We start from the raw sequence: 16,825 nt of genomic DNA on the forward strand, positions 1-16,825 counted from the left end.
TAAACTTACATGACCCTGGTTATTATTCCCAGGGTGATTTTAGAGTTTATGTGTGCATACCTGTGTGTGCATACACATTGGGGGAGCAAAGACAAAACATGATAAATTGTTGTTAACCTTAAGATCGCTTCATTTTCTTTAGTAATTGATCAAGAGTCACTTGTGAAACTAATTACAGAAGGTCACACTGAGTAGTGCATCCATTAAAATGTTTTGGGTTTACATTATTCATTAAAAGATTGAGTATGAGGAAAACATATGATTTTTGTAAAAGTTATTTCCACAAGGAGTCAAATAATTCTATTTAAAATCACTGCAGGTTGAGTGTCCTTCTATTTCAATGAAATGATTTTCTGACAAATGCACATCTCTTCTTGTTTGCAAAGATCTCTAGTACATTTTATTTGGCCTTTTCTACCCACTCAACTCAGCAAATTAGTTTTTAGCCAAACGTTTTATACATACTGTATTATTTGACCATCTGTTGTTTTTAACACATTGTTTTTCTCTCTAGGTTTTATTTATTTATTACTTTTAAAGTCGTCTTTCAGTGAGTTGCCCATTTAATTATGTATAGAGATAATCATGTTTGCATGTGAAATAAAGACTACTGTCTTTTAAAGGATCACCATCATCCCACTTGGTAAATACGCACAATTCCCAGCTTGTATATGACATGGCTTTTCACGTATAGCTGTCAGTCCTGGGTGGTGGATTGCAGGGAAGGTCTGTCAGGACAAAATGGCACAAATACCCAGAGAATTTGGTAGATGAGGCACAGAGAGGGAAGCACGAGGTTACAAGCTGGAGAAAGCAAAGTGGGTTAACACCGTATATGAGAAAAGCAAGTACCATAAATTCAGAGGACGAAACTGACATCGGAGTTAAGTGGTGGTAACAGCAGAGTCAAATGTGTCATGAGAAGGCTATTGAAGAGTTGGAGCAGAGATTTGGAGGTGGTGGTACAATTAGCACAAGAGACCAGTAAATAGGATTTAACAGAACAAGAATGCAGAGACCAGGATGAGTCTTGGAGTCCAATAACAACTGGTGGGTCCATGCAGTTGTCTTATATAGATATAATTCCTCATTTCTGGAAAAGGGAAGGATAATGTCTGGAAGTTGAGTGGTACTTCCAGCCTAGACAAAGGCATGACAGTAAATCATTTCAGTAAGAGGAAGGCTAATTCCTCCTGGGATATTGGCTTCTTGACTGGTATATTCTGGGGAATAGTGATATAATATTGATAATAGGTAAGGCTTTCTTGGGAATTATGCCGCAAAATAAGCATCGTGCTAATCTTTTTGATGCCACATACCGGCTAAATTGTCCATGATCGGAAGTCTCGGCTATAAATATTTGCCCATCTTTTAAATAGCAATATTGGATTTTGCTTTTAAATAATCTTAAAGTGTATCTCTGTAGTAAGCAAAGAGGAAACCATAAAATTACTATAGAAATTCCAGTTTGAGGCTAGTGTTTTCATGAAAATAAGTAGTCTATTTTCCCTGTACAACCCATTCCTAATCAGCACTCATCACCCTTGCTGTGTCAGAAAACTCCAATTCTGATGGTGAGATTAGAGTTACCAACCACTTGATGAGGTCAGCAATATGATTCATGGATGCAAAACAGGCAATTTTTGGAAAGGCCAGGTGCTGGTTTGTGCAACTGGTCTGATGACAGATGCAGCAGATGGCTCAGAAAGGCAGACTTTGGAACACTACATGTGGATCTTTTCATAAACATGAATCGTTCTTGAAAAATTTATTTGGTTTATTGGCTATGGTAGTCTTCTCCTTCAAGGATGAATGTTTCCATTTGCCAGTGTCAGAAAACTAAATCTTCCCATTAGTTTTGGAAATGTTAAAGAGCAGAACTTTAAAAGAGGTACAAGGGCTTTCTTTTTTTTAAAAGATATTTGAAACTCTGGCAAGGGTCTTGAACTATAATTTCTATAAGTTGGGATACATTCACGGAAAAAGAGGGTATTGTACAAACTACTGGGATTCTGGACTACTGAGTTAATGTCAGTATCATAATACTAAATTAGTAAACTGATACATTATTTCTCTTTCTCCTACTGATTGAATTTACTGGATGACCTTAAATGAGTCATTTAATGTCTTTGTACCTCAATTCCTCTTTTTGAAAATGTAAATTAAGTTGACACACAGTACAAATAAGAGCTTGTTTCTAATCCCTGCATCTTCAGGTATTTTGTATTTACTTATAACATTGTCTGTCTTCCAAATGAATTCATAAATCAATCAGATTTCAGAAGAATTAGACACAGAAATGGCAAGTCCTGTTTATTTCTTCTTTGAAACTGATCCATGGCAGGTAAATGAAGTTTGGTACCCATTGCCTTTGTTTCCTCCAAAATACCAAGTTTTCTTGCACAAAACAGAAACTGCTTCTTCTTTCAATTTATTTTTCAAGAATTTGCTCATTGTGTTTTTATTCTAAACAAATTATGTGTTTTTAAAGAGGTCCTCCCTCTTAATATTTTATAAGCAAATTTTTCCTTTTTGATTGAGATTGTTGTCCTTCCTTTATTTTAGAATAATGATTTGACTCTGAGATCCTTCTCTAAAATTTAAACTGAGTATAATATTTCTCAAAAATCATCCTGCATAAAATTAGTAATAAAATATCTTATAGAATTTGCTTCATATTTTACCATTAAAACACTGATTCATGTTCTCTGGGTAACTTCAGGACAAAGAGAAATCAGTAGAACAAGAGGACACATTACCAAGAGTGATCTCTAAATTAAATCGTTGAGTCTTTGTTTTATTTTACCAATTACATAGTGAGATTCTTGATTCCAATTACATATAACTTAAAAATAATTTAATTAATTGGTTTTATGTGAAGGTGGACGTCAAGTTTGGCTGCTTAATGGAATCATCTGGGGAGCTTAAAATTTGATGCATAATTCTTTCTTCCAGATACTCTGATCCAATTAGTCTGTATTTGGCTTTGGTATAGGAAGTTTTAAGAGCTCACCAGGTGATTCTAATATGCAGCCATGGGTCTAGAGACAAGACATGGTTGGAAATCAAAAGACATGAGCTCTTGACATCATAACCTATGAGTTTTAGGACCAGAGAAATGCAACTTAACTCTGATGGTGATTGAGAGTGGCACCAATACCAAAGTTTTGGTCAATCTCCCTTGTATGAGAGGACAACCAAAAGGCGGGAATTATTAAATTAATTAAACAAGGAGACCATTAGACTGATGTGGCTCTAATGCCATGGCGGCCTACATAAACATACCAAAATCTGAGCCTGTAAACATCTCCAGGTTATAAAATTGAAACCTAAGGACAGCCAATCACCACTAACTAACCAGGCTTTAAGCTACAGTCAATGAATAATTTTCTGTCTTTGTGCCCATCTTTTCTCTATAAAAATCCTTCCCGTACTTCCTGCTTGTAGAGTGCTCCTAACCACTTGCAGCTTGGTGCTGCCCAATTAGAACTGTTTTTTGCTCAAATAAACTCTTAAAATTAGAAAAATAAAAAAGACATCAGCCCCAACAATAACCTTCATTAAATAGAGTAAAGTACCTAAGGATAAGGAACAAAAGAGTGGGTAAACATTACATTTTCCACACCACTTCCAGCTAAGATGAAGCTTCAAGATGGCAGATTATACTTTATTCTTCTCATCCAGAAGATTTGACCTTGTAAAATACAACCTTGGATTGGCTGTGATGAAATCGTCCTAGGCTGCTGGAGGGTTTATCTAATTCCTGGTGTGTACGTTTTCTGTGTTTTTGTAAAATGGGTGGGAATAAACTTTTGGTCTTTTCTAATCACAGTCTTCTGGCAATAGCATCACAAAATAATGGGAGAATAAAAGCATTTTCTAAGACTTCAGCGTGATTTCTCTTTAGAAATCTTTGAGAGCAGTTTTTCTTTTAGGTATAATGAAAAAACTTGCTTTCTTTGTCATAAATTTTTAATATTTATAAGAGTCTGAGAGAATTTTGTTCTAGAAAGATTTTGAAAAATTTCTGAACAAAGCTGGAGTGGCTTTCACATAGCATAATTATTCATAAAATACACCAGGTTCATTCCTAGCCAGTGATAAGTCAAATCATTGCATCCTTTAATAAAAATAAGAGCTGCTACTCTAGAAAATAAAAATAGGAAAGCTGGCATAAATCAGTGTTTATAAATCACATGCAATTACAAATGTGATCTGGGTGCTTTGTGCTCTGTATACCTGAGTGACTGACTGTCATCTCATCTCCCAGCCTCTTGCTTGTAACCCAGTAACATGATTGCTACCAGTTCCCAATTTGAAGAAATTTGAGTTTAGAGTGACCTGCAACTGAAGTTAGCTGTGAAGGTGATGCTGACGCCTTCTGATTGCAGAATTTACCTCTAAATTGCTTTAGTTTTGAAGAGACTCAGGAAGGCTCATTATGATGACCTTTCAGTATTTCTTTGGCTGAGAATTAAAACATTTTGCTAATTATGTAGCAGTATTTAGGAATGATTCCAATAACATCAAACACTTTCCATATTGAGCCAACTCAATGGAAAATTAAATTAATTCATGTAATAAAATGAAAAATCTTTAAATAAAATCTGAATGAGGGAAAATATAAAATAACACAAGACGAGGAAGAAAGCATGAGGTCATGGTGTTCTACATAGCTACTGAAGTTGAACAGCAAATTTGGCTCTAGTCTCCCTGGTTTTCAAAGAAAACAAGAAAATATTACAAATGTCATCTACAAAGAGAAAACACACTAGTTCTCAGGGAATTATTCACATTATTCTCAGAAAAGAGAGACAAGCACACTCTCCAGAAATCATTGTCTGAGGGAGGAGAGCTTAATTTACTCTGTGTCCTCCTTGGTCGGTCAGTAAATTCCTTAAATCTTTAGAGAATGCTTTTGTCAAGAACTTTGAGAAGGCTGGCTATCAGTCTATACTGGCTCAGTAGACGCAAAGTGTGCTATCAAATCTCTTCACTGAGACCTCATCATCAATCAGATCTGAGGATTTATGAGGAGTTGTATTTATGTGAACCCACCGATTCTCAAATACTGTCACTACTACTGTTATATACATCTCAGTTGATCCATTCCTGGGACTAAAATGATATTCACATAAACCATTTGGATATCTGTTCCTCTCAATTTATGTAGTACCTGCAGATTGTTCAATGTGAAAATTAAGACAGGAGTTTTTATCCTAGTTTGCCACAGACTCTCCTATGGAAAAATGTATAAATATTCCACAGAATCAGAATATCTGGCAGTAAAGGTCCAGAATCGATATTTAAAAAAAGTTTTGCAAGTAATTTTGATGCAAAGCCAGGGTTGAAAAATCACTGCATAGTATTGCTATGTTTGCCGAGGAAAAGAGATATACATATAAGAAGCAGGGAGAGGAGGAGGAAGAGGAGGTGAAGGAATTGGAGGAGGAGCAGGAGGAGGAGGAGCAGGAGGAGCGGGAGGAGCAACTACCTTAAAAGACTGATTGGCACCAACTTCTGTATTTTCTAATTGCCTCAGAATATAGCCAGTTCTCACAAAAATTTCTTCATGCGCTGTTTATAATGAACATGGTGTTTAAAAACTACAACAGCACAGTTCTTAATTATTTCTGTAGAACATTTAATTTTACTTTCCCACTTTCATCATTGTTACTCCTGATATTCTGATAACTTCTATAATAATAACTTGATCCAAAATAGAGGTAACCTCTGGTCACCTCTGTTCCATGCACTGATCTCACATATTGTCATTTCCTATCTCCACTTACATTAAGATAGTTTGCTTAAGAGGCCCTGAACGATGTGGAATGGGGATTTTGTAAAGCTGAGTGAAGTCAAAATGACCTTCAGAAGTTTCCTATTCATTATGTCTTATTTCTGTAGTTACTACGGCCAAGAATAGATGGTCTGTGAACACAAAGGCTGCACACAATGTTACCTTAAATATCTCTGATGGTTGAGTGGTACAGATAGTTATTGATACTGAAATTCTATTTTCCAAGTTTGATGTCTGGCTTATGCTTATCATGAACTTTATTAGTGCCTTTTTTTATATTCAAGCCTCACACAACATGTTAATGTGATTCATCCCAAATTGGAATGTGTTTTAAATAAGAAAAATTATTGTGTAGTTTAAATTAGAAGAACAGAAAACTTATTCTTGTTTGTGGCGTGAGTTTGATACTCTACCATTTAATTGAACTGTCTTTGAGTCTTGGTCATAGTATGGCTCATGGTCAGAACCCAGCTCAAGATCCCCAATTCACAGGATTTAAAAATCCATGCTATTTACCCAAAACTCTATCTGTTTGCCGGAAACCACACTTTTATGATAAACAGTTGCCAGAGATGCTTTCTACCTGATGTGTTTTCTTTCCTCGATGTGTTAATACCCTACTCTTCCTCTCTCCTCTGAGTTTCTTTTGTCCAGTCTCTGGGTCTCTCTACCCATCCATCTGGGTCTCTTACTTCCTCCATTTTGTCATGGGCTACAGGAATTAGTATTCTTCCTCTACCTGATACCCATTCTGCCTGGCATATTTACCGGGGCCTGGGTAACTACTATTATGTATTTGGGAAGGAGTTCAGAGAGTAGTTTTTGACTCTTTATACATCTGAGGTGTTTATTGTTAGATGAATTTTATTCTGTTTGGAGTTGAAAACTTTGACTACAATATATGCAAATAGATGAGGAAGATAGTTCATATGACGGGAATGAACATATGAACTTCCTGTGACATTAGACATTTTCAAAGCTAGTGTAGTGTGCACTTAAAGAAATAGGATAGAAATATCAGTATCATATTTATTAATATTTACATATTAAGCACTCATTTGTACATAGCACTGAACAAGGAGATATAAGCATTAGAAGTTGTCTAATACAGGTCCCCATTCTCAAGGAGCTTACAGTCTGGTTGGTTAGAAAAGACAAAAAAACTTCACAATAGTTAGAGAATTCATTCCGTTTTAACTTGGAATTTACTTTCCCACTTTCTTCATTGTTCCTCCTGATATTCTGAATGTTGGTAGAGAACATTGCAAAACTGTAATGATTGACTCCATTGCACATCTATGAATTCCTACTTCATCTGTCTTCAACACACTCTGACTTAATTCTCTTCAATTTCTTTTCATATTTCTCACAACTGTCTCACTTCCTTCTCACCCCCTCCCATCCCTGCATTAGTTCTTTTTTTTTAAAATCACTTTATTGAGATATGATTGACATTAAAAAAAAAGCTGTTACTATTTAATGTATACAGCTTGATGAGTTTGGAGGTAAGTATACATCTGTGAAACCCCACAATGTATGCCATAAACATATTCATCACCTCCAAAAGTTTCCTCCTGTTCTATTTACTTACTGATTTATTATTATTTTTGCTACTAATTCGTGGGTACATGTTTCTTGTTACAGTCATTTCCTGAGGTTGGATTTGTCCATTTCTGTCCTAATGACCTGGGATCCTCTCCATGTCTGAATTCAGTCATAATTAGCTTGATTCACTTGGGTCATCCTAAGTCTTTATTGGCCTCCATGCCTCTGTTTCTTCATTCTGACTTCATCTTTTGTTACTTTGTTCCAGTCTCTGTAGTCCTCTTGTAGTTTTGTTTGTATCCCTGTGATTTGGGTTTTGTTTGATATGGTTTTTGTTTTTGTTATTGGATATGGTTCCCTTAAAAAAGTCTCAGTCTCTCTCAGTGTTGTAATAACTACTTACTGACTTGTTTTCTTCATTCCAGTCTTGCCCATCCCTTCAGCTTTCACGTTGGTACTCTCTCAGGCAATTTCCTTACATGCAATATATGATTTTTCATTTATTGATTTCTATCTGCATCTCCATCTGCTCTCCAAACACACAATTTTTCTGCCATAATGTACTATTTACTGTAACCCAACAAGTTTGAATTCTGGCACCATTTGAGAGAGTCCAGGAGAGGACTGGGCATTCTCAATCTGAGGTAAAAGGGAAAAAATGCAAAAGCATAATAAAATAATGGACAAAGAACATTAAAAGAATTTTGTAATAAAGAAATATGAAAACCCAAAAATATAGAGAAAACTGTAAAATACCTGGTAATCAAGTCATGCTAATTATAACAATAACATATCAATTTCAAATATCATATTGATATAAAATTTTAAAATAAGAAATTCTAGCATTGATGATGTGCGATTGTTTTAATGGTACCTGGGATTTGTTTTAATCAGCTGTGGTAAGGCATGCAGACCCAGAAATGATTGTCATGAAGGAAGAAGTTTTTCTTATACTCACAATTGCTTACAAGCAGGAGGTACGGCATGCCATGCAGGGCCACACAGGAAAGCAGCGAGGCAAGATGGGCAGGCAGAGAGAGGGAGGAGCCGTGGGGTGGGAGCCTTTATTATGTTCTTCGTGGGAAGGACTGGGTGAGACAAGGTAAGCAAGCTCAGTAGGTTTAGGATTGGACAGCTTGAATACTTTTGGTGAACTCTAGGCTGTTAGGGGTGGTTCCTAGTTGTTCAGAAACTGGCCTTGGGGTGATCAGGGTAGGGGGACAGTGTTTCTAGACTGAAAGAGCCTGATAAAATGAGGCAGATGGGGGTATGAACTCAGATTGATTGGTTTGCATACCAAAGATAAGCTCCCAGGCAAGTCCTTTACTATCTCTAGGATTTAGCTAACCCTGGGAGGGGTAATTCCTCCCCACCAGCAGGTACCCAGATACCAGAACATCAAGAATACAGAAAATAAGAAAGTATAGTCAATATAGTGATTATGGGTAATCTCATATACATACCATGGACAATTGTTTCCTCTCTTGAATCATCAATTTTTTCTCCATATAGAGAACTTAAAATTCTTTAAAAGAACTTAAAATAGTTAAAGGAGTATTGCAAGGGAACAAAGGTAGAGGACTTTCACCATCTGATTTCAAGAATTACTATAAAGCTACATCATCAAGACAGAGTGGTATTGACATAAGGATAGGTAAATAGATTAATGGAACAGAATACAAAGACCACAAGTAGACACACAGACATCAATTGATTTTTGGAAACGTTCCCAATTCAATTCAATGGGTAAAGAAAAGTCTTCTCAACAAATGAGGCTGGTAATAACTGGTAAATATACGGAGAAAAAGGTAACCTTGACTCTCATCTCACACTGCACTCAAAATTAATGTGAAGCATGAATCTAACATAAAAACTAAAATTGTAAAGTTTCTAGGGGAAAAAGCTTCTTTCATAAGAATAAAATCCTCTACAATATCTTCACGATCTTGAGGTAGGCAAAAATTTCTTAGAGAGGACAATAAATCCAACAACTGTAATAGAAATAAAATTAAGAAATTTATCTTATTGAAATTAATATAGAAAGAATAACAACTCAATAGTAAAAAGATAAACAGCCTAAAGAAAATGAGCAAAGCTCTTGAATAGACACCTCACTGAAGAGGTTATTCAAATGGCTAATCAACAAGAGAAGAGGTATTCAACATCATTAGTGATCAGGGAAATGCGAATTACGGCCACAAGAATTACCACTTAACTCCCACTGGAATGGTTAAAATTGAAAAGACCAATAACACCAAATATTAATGACGAAGAAGTACAATAGGAACTCTCACCTTGGAAATTTGTTAGTGTTGGTTTTCAACCTTGGGAGTTCCTCAGGTGAAATTTGAAAGTGGTTCCTGCACACGGAGTTCAAGGAAAGACTGAAGAAAGAGGCAGACCACTCCAGACTGGAAGGTGGCAGGTTTAATAGGCTTGTCTTGGGCGGCCATAAGACTAGCAGAGCTCCACATCCACCCACCAGAATCTTAAAAGTTTATATAGAGAGGTTAATGGAGTTCAGTCACGTATTCAGTCCAGACGATCTCAATAACACATTACTGTCTCAAGGTTATGTCCTTGAAATGGTTATGAGAATGGTGGGCTGAACGTACATTCCAAGGACAGGGGAGGGGATAAGGAACCTCTGATTGCCTGAGTCTAGCTTGAAGATCAATCAAGGTCATGTCCTCCTGATGACCTCCTCCAATAGTTAGGTAGTTTCATATAACATTAAACACAAATTTATCTTATGACCTGGTAATTCTACTCCTAAGTATTTACCCGAGAGAACTGAGACACATGTCCACAAAAAGACTTGCATAAGAATGTCCAAAGCAGCATTATTCATAACAGCCTAAACTAGAAACAATCCAAATGTTCATCAACTGGAAAACAGACTCATACATTGTGGCATACTCATACAGTGGAATACTAATTAGCAATGAAAAGGAACAAACTACTGATATATGTAACAACATGAGCAAATCTCAAAAATCTTGTGTCTAGCAAAAGAAGTCAAACAAAAAAGAGAACATATTGCATGGAAGTGACACATGTCAATTCTGCCCATATACCACTGGTCAAAGCAAAGGTGGCTCCACCTACATTCAACAGGGCAGGGATGCCTAATTGTCCCATAGGAGGAGAATTGAATATTTTGAAAATGAATTCAATTTATCACACTTAGATTATGGTATAGGAGAAATCTCCATATTACATAGAAATTATTGCTTTGTGTTTTGAATTGATATTTTTTGCCAGGTTTTAATTTACCTTTTGGCTAGGTCTTGGGAATGTAGACTAAAAATATAGTTTTTGTTTTTGATCCTATAATTAAGTGGAGTCAACATTCAATGCCAATCCGTTTGCAGTAATTTATCCATTCATTTCTTGTTTGGTGAAAGTTTATCTTCTAGTAGTTCCTTAAACAAAGACTTATGTAAATTATGTTCTCTGAGTTTTAACATATAGTAGTTTTTGGTTGACTTTATGCTCGAATGACAGTTTGACTAGATATAGAATTCTCAGCTTGTACTTTCTTTGTTTGAGGACTTTGTTGGTGTTAGTCTACTGTTTTTTCCAGGGAAGTCAGAGCTAGTTAGAATTTTTACTATAGAGGTTAGTTGAGCATTTGCTTAGTTACCTTTCTCTAACTCTGTCTCATTACAATTGTAAAATGCAGATAATAATAGTGACTATCTCAGGGTTGTGAGGATTAAATGAGGTGTCACATATAAAACAAACGTGAATGATTACTGTTATTATTATCATAATTTATTAATCTGGTCCCATTTTCTTATGGAAATGTTCTTTTCCATCTGTGATTTAATTCTCTTATTTCTGAGACATTTCCTTAATTTACATCTTATTTTTTTTCTTTTCTAGTCCTTTGATTTTCTTCTTTGTTAACACTATTTATGCAAATGTTGGATCTCCTTTCTCTATCTTCCTAAACCCCCACTTCTTTTCTAATGTTTTAAAATCTTTGCTTCTTTCGTTTTACTCAATTTTTGTATAGCTGGGTTCTGTTTCCTTCTGTGCTTTCTTTCAGTGAGTTTATTTTTCTCTGTGCTGCTTCCAGTTTGATTCTCATTTCTGTGATGGCTTTTTTTTTTATCTTCTACTTCTTTCTTGAGCTGATCTTGCTTATCTTCCACCTTCTATTATTGTTTTACCATGGCTGCTCTGACTCTAGTATCTCTGATTTGTGTTTTTGTTTTAAAGAGGCACTTGCTTCATTATGCTTTTTATATGTAGTACACTATATCTGACTACAATTTTTATTTGCTCTATGTCATTATTTCTTGGGTAATTGGTCTACACACCTTTTATTTTCCTTGCTGGTTTTCTCCTTTTTAAAAAATAGATCTTATGCAGTTTCCTTTTTCTTCTTCTTCTTTTTTGAATGAGGATAATCTACTTGCAGAAGAGTTTGATAAAGAGAGGGCAGTGTTATGATCCAGACTAATAGGAATTCTATTTATGACATGGGCTGTATAAATTCTTTTGGCTTTTATTCCTCTCTAGTCCATTAAAAATGGCACTATAGGCTGTTTTAATCTTCTTCTTTGTCTCCCACTCAGATCATTGCCAAAATACAGCTTGTCTATGTGTTTCCTAAATTAGCTCCACTCCCTCAGCTATTTTAGACTTGATGGCAATAGGATCCAAAGAGGCTTCCACTATTAGCTTATACACCTCATTTATCTTGTTTTAAGTATGAAATAATTCTTTAAAATACCTTACGGCATGGCACTTGCTTTAGAGACGTATGCTCTGCTGGCCTTTTGGCCTTTTCAGCTGTGATTGTCCTCTCTTCATATCTTCCTGTACTTTCTCTTTGACCGTCACAACTTTTTCTATCCCTTCTTTTGTTTTATGATTCGGAGCTTCAGATTTCTCTAGTTTAATTAAAGACAGATTTTTGTTTCTATCTCATATTACTTATAGAAGGGGCAACATTTAACTTATTTCACTATGATTAAATCTGAAGTTCTTTCAGCCTCAAATTTATATATCCCAATCGATTAAGGTGCTTAGCAGAACAAAAGTGTCTTAATTTTCCCATGGTCTGCCCAGGTTGAAGGGTAGTGTGTTTTTAAGCAGCAAACTTCTTTTCTCCTCATCATATATGTGTATACATATCTAAATCTATCTATATATATATGTAATTTTATTTAAAAAATAAACTGGAAGGGAAAATTCTAAAACATTGATTGTAATTATCTATGCATGCAAGGAACCAATGATGTCCAAAACTTTGTAGGTGTACCAGCTTCTAAGAATTTGCTAATCATCTATCAGGTGACAGATACCAAATTTGGAAAGATGTAGATACAACAGTCAGGATGTGGAACAGAAGTCCACGGATAAGCAAGTCAGGAAGGAATTAGTATTGGTGTGGGAGGAGAGATGAAGTCGAGAAGCTCCGTTCATCTTTAAACTTGCATTTCTGAGCCATGTGGTAAAATTGCGTGTGGGTGTTTGGTCTGGTTTAAAGGACGGTGTGTCAGGAGGAAAGAAGCATGCCATGTACTTTCATTTCTCTGTCCCATATTTACCCTACAGCCTGGAAAATACAGCCTGGAACATTCTGTCTCATTCTTTAAGGTACAGTTCAAAGATGATCAGTTTTCTCTAGCTTTCTAGGTTCATACCATCTCCTCATTCCGCTTTGATTCCTCCTGTCTCTCTTTTTGCTTACCTTAGGTGTTTAAGCATGTCTTTATTATAGGACTTAAAAGGTCCATTTAAATTATTATTTGTTTGTCTATTGCCTTTTTTTAGATTGTGAATTCTGTGAAGACTAGGATTCAATCTTATGATTTTCACTTTCCAGCACACAACTTGAGATACATTGAATTCTTATTAAGGTTTGTACACTTCATGGAATCATGTTCTTCCTTTTTTATAGCACTAAATATCCTGGCTTGATGGATGCCTTAGGAGTTTGACAATGGCTAGTGCAAAAGTTTTCAATGTATTAGTTTAAATTTTTGTAGTGATATTTAAAATATCTGTGTACGTTTATAGTTTTCATGATTTAAATACCTAGAATATTTAATATTGTTACAAATATTGTAGTTATAAAAACAGGTTGCATTTATTGAGAGACTTTTTGCCCATTCTGTGCAAAAATTATATTTTAAAAAGAGTTATAGAGAGTAAAATCACAATGTGTAAAACTTTCATTGCTTGCCCTTCATGAATTTTTCAATCAATCTGAGGAATTTTAGTTTTATTCAGCTTGGACTACAATATATTTCCCCAGGCTGTGTCTAACTCATGGCAAATGATCACTTGCAGAATAATTCTAGGAGTTACTTTCCAATGTTTTGATGACTATGATCTGATCATACTGTGTATATTAGCAAAGAATGTAAGTGTGATTTGCTTTGTTATTTTAACAAATAAAATTTGTTGAATGCTTACTATTGACAGGCACTGTGTTAAATGCTTTACACAAATGATCAACTCTGATTCCCTATTTTATTGATAAAACTAAAACTTGGGGAGCTTAAGTAACATGCTTAACCTCACTCAACTGGCCAGTGGCTGAACGACAGTGTAACCTGAGAGCTTATATTCTTAGCCACTATACTATTGCAGCTCCATAAAAGATAAATGAAAAATAGCTACTGAATTTGACTCAAACAGGTAAACAATTGTTTGATAATACTCTGGTTCTGCTTATGCAGACTCAAAGTCAGATCTAGTGAGACTCAGAGGTTTCTTGGCAAGTGATACAACTTAACAGAACTTTTCAATTACTATGCAGAGCATCATGGAGCCAGTCTCAAACTCATCTGACTTGTGTGCTTAAAATTCCAATCCCTTGTGAAATGGCTGAGGATGTTTAAAATTGGAAGAAGCTTCAGTAGTATGGCCTTCCATGACCTCTTTTTCTGCCTCATCTGACATCGGTCAGAATGGTGATGTGAGGCTGGAGAGAGCAACAAGGTGGAGAACATCTCACAGCAACAAAGTTATTTTGCTGGGCATAGTTTTTGTATATGTGCGTGTATTTTGTGAAAGTCTCTAATTTTAATAAAAACACTAAAAATTGCTTAGTTCAAAACTGAAAGGCAAGGCATAATATTACATGTTTCTTTATCTCTTTTGTTTTGTAAGTGCCAATAAATAGAGAGATTCAGAGTTATAAATGGTGCAGTTGTTTGTGGGAGGGAAGATATTGGTTTATATGTTTATATTTGTAACAAGGAATGTAAAATTATTTGTTTATGTTTTTGAGGAAAATTAGTCCTGAGCTAACATCCTTTGCCAATCCTCCCCTCTTTGCAGAGGAAGATTGGCCCTGAGCTAACATCTGTGCCCATCTTCCTCTACTTTATATGTGGGACGCCTGCCACAGCATGGCTTGATGAGTGGTACGTAGGTCTGTTCCCGGGATCTGAACCTGCAAACCCAGGCTGCTGAAGAAGCGGAGCACGTGAACTTAACCATTACTTCACCAGGCCAGGCCTATAATACATTTTCTTAAAAAAAAATAAACAAACACATGAGCTATAATGAATGACTCTGTGTGTACCGCTTCTTCTTCTTTGTACTCTACAAATTTATGTTATGCCTAAACAGAAAAGAAAGGGAGAGAAACTGAAGGAGGTGGAGGGAGCAGAGCATAGGCTATTGCAGCACATCTTGCCTTCAGATCAAAGCTTCACAATACTTTGGGTGCGTGGTAAGCCACTGTGAGAAAGATAGGTGATTTCCTGTCTCCCAGGAGTCATCCTTGGGGCAGAGAATAAACAGCAACTCTTGCTGCTGACGGTAAAGCGGGTACTTCATTTCAAAGAACACCAATGAAATGAATAAGATAGTATAAAACCTACTAAAATTAGACCAGAAGATATTTCTACATATAAGTATGTGGAATAAATTGGAGTACCAATTTACAGGAGAATTATTAAGCTCTCTTTCAGATCTGCTGTAATGACTGAATTTCGCTCTTGGATCTACAATAATATTACTGGATTAGTTTTCCAAGCCGGGTAAAACTCTTGACTGTAATGAATGCTCCCTCTGCATTCAGAATGTACAGAGGCAATCCACGCAGGGTTTTCGCCTATCCTAACTAACTGTTATAAACAAGACCCTTAGGGACCTTAATAGACATTTTTTCAAAGAAGACAGATAAATAACCAACAGGTACACGAAAAGGTGCTCAACATCACTAATCATCAGGGAAATGCAAATCAAAACCACAATGAGATATCATCTCACACCTGTTAGGATGGCTACTTTCAAAGAGACAAAAGATAACAAATGCTAGTTGGGGATGTGGGGAAAAGGGAAAACTTCTGCACTGCTGGTGGGAATATAAATTGGTGCAGCCACCATGGAAAATAGTATGGAGATTCCTCAGGAAATTAAAAATAGAACTACCATATGATGCAGCACTCCCATTTTGGGGTGTACAGTGAGGTGTTGCATAACGACGTTTTGGTCAATGACAGACTGCGTATACAAAATGGTCTCATAAGGTTAGTAACATACAGCCTAGGTGTGTAGCAGGCCGTACCATCTAGGTTTCTGTAAGTACGCTCTGTGATGTTCATAGAACAACAACATCGCCTAACGACACATCTCTCAGAGCACATCCTCCTTGTTAAGTGACATGTGAGTGTATATCCAAAAGAAATGAAATCACTATCTTGAAGAGATATTTGTACTCCCATGTTCATTGCAGCATTATTCACAATAGCTAAGGTAAGAAAACAACCTAAGGGTCTGTCAGAGGATGAATGAATAAAGAAAATGTGGTATATAAATACAATGGAATATTATTCAGCCTTAAAAAAGAAAGGAAATCCTGTCATTTGCAACATGGGTGAACTTGGAGGGTGTTAAGCTAAATAAAATAAGCCAGATAGAGAAAGACAAATACTGCATGGTGTCACTTATATGTGGAATCTAATAAAAAAGTCAAAACGTAGAAACAAAAAGTAGAAAAATGGTTGCCGGGGGGCTAAGGAAATAGAGAGAGGTTGATAAAAGGTACAAACTCTCCATTATAAGATGAATAAGGCCTGAGGATCTAGTGTACTACATGGTGACTATAGTTGATAATGCTGTACTGTAAAATTGAAATTGCCAAGAGAGTAGAAGGTAAATGTTCTCGCCAAAATAAAAGGTAAATCTGTGAGGTCATGGATGTGTTAATTAACTCCATGGGGGCAAATCTTCTCACATTGTACATGGATATCAAATCATCATTGTGTACACTTCAAATATCTTACAATTATATTTGTCAATTATACCTCAATAAAGCTGAAGAAAAGAAGTCAATGGAAAAATTCATAAAAAACCAAAAAAAAAAAACCCTCCAAAGCCCTTAGGAGTTACTGTAGTACATTATTATAGTGATGGACCTGGAGGTAGAAAGGGAAATGTATATCCCTTCAGCATATGAAAAATTTCAATGACTCAATCAATTACTATTTACTGAGTACCTATTGC

This window comes from Equus przewalskii, chromosome 2, assembly GCF_037783145.1.
Source record: "Equus przewalskii isolate Varuska chromosome 2, EquPr2, whole genome shotgun sequence".
NCBI lineage: Eukaryota > Metazoa > Chordata > Mammalia > Perissodactyla > Equidae > Equus > Equus przewalskii.